A 1526-nucleotide genomic window follows, 5' to 3' on the forward strand; every position below is an offset into this window, starting at 1 on the left:
TCGGAAATGTCCTAGGGTACCTCGGGAGCGTAGCCCAAGCCTCGGCCATGTAACGGACGTACCCAGGGTCATCCCTGACTCTGCGTGCTCTGGGGCGGCTGTCGAACCCTTCCGAGGGGCCAACCTTCGAACCCCTGATCAGTAAAGGGCTCGGAGCCCGAGTGCTCTGGGGCGGTTGCCGAACCCCGAAGGGCGCAACCTTCGAACCCCTGATCAGTAGGAGGGCCTGGGGCCCGTTTCCTTCATCGAGAAGGATCCTTTTCGCATTATCCCCTTTCCCGGTCCCTGTGGAAAGAGAGAGAGAGAGAGAGGAAAAGGAAAAGGATATAAATTTAAATAAGGTGGCGCACCTTTTTTGACGCGGTCATCATGACGGAGACGAAACGGCGCCCGCTTTGCCTGCCGGAGGTGTCGCTTGCCCTGCCAAGGAGTTAATGCGACAGGACGGGCGATTCGCAGGGCGTCTGTTGCGCGTGCGCGAGCCGTCCAAGGAACAGGAAAACCGTTTCACCTTTGAGGTTGAATCCTGCGGCGGGTTCGGGCGAAGCCTTCGGTGGATCTCGCCCGGGCCTTTATACACCCGGAAGAGGGGCCGGTGGTGGTTCTTTACCCTGCCATTTGCGCTTGCCTTCCGCTTTGGTTTCCGCAACCAAAGAGAGCAGCCAGAGAAAAGGAAACCACACACCTCATCCCTTCCGCCTCCACCACCTCCGTTCGGCGATGGCTAATAAGGTGACCGTCATTCCACCGCGCGACCCGTGGCCTTTCTCCACCGTCGATGTGGAGGATCTGGAGGCCCTCGTTGCCGATGGTCTGCTCCATCCCCTCTCTGATGGGCCGCAGCCGGAGTGGATGGCCCCCGCGAGCGAGGCTAACCCGACTCCGCTGCCAGGGTATGTGGTCAGCTTCATCCCCTTCCATGAGTGGGGGTTTGGAGTGCCAGCGAGCTGCTTCATGCGGGCGCTCCTGCACCACTACGGGGAGGAGCTGCATAACCTCAACCCCAACTCTATCGCGCAAGCGGCCATCTTCGCGGTGGTTTGCGAGGGTATTTTGGGGATGGACCCTCACTGGGACCTGTGGACCCATCTCTTCTCCGCGGAGTTCTTCGCCGCGACGACGGAGGCGAAGAAGGTCCGTATGGCGATGCGGGCCGGTGGCTGCACCCTCCAGCTGAGGCCGGGGCGCGCGCAGCAGTACATCCCTGCCTCCCTTGTGTCTTCGAACAAGGGGTGGCAGAACCAGTGGTTTTATCTCCGGAACGACGGCGGGATGCTTCCACCGTTTTCTCAACGAGTGGTGACCGCCGCCGGCACTAACTGGCGCTGGGGGGCCACGCGCGAGAAACAGGAGAAGCTCCAACCTATTCTGGAGGCCTTGTGTGACACCCCAGTGTCACCTAGGGTTTCTCTCAAAGTGCCAACCCAAGAACCATCATTTTATGTGAACCAAAGTAAGCATGAGCATCAAATTAACTTAAGTAAGAAGGAATTCACCAAGCATAAGCTTAAAAGTATCATGATCAA

This window comes from Zea mays, chromosome 1 (assembly GCF_902167145.1).
Source record: "Zea mays cultivar B73 chromosome 1, Zm-B73-REFERENCE-NAM-5.0, whole genome shotgun sequence".
Taxonomy (NCBI): Eukaryota; Viridiplantae; Streptophyta; class Magnoliopsida; order Poales; family Poaceae; genus Zea; species Zea mays.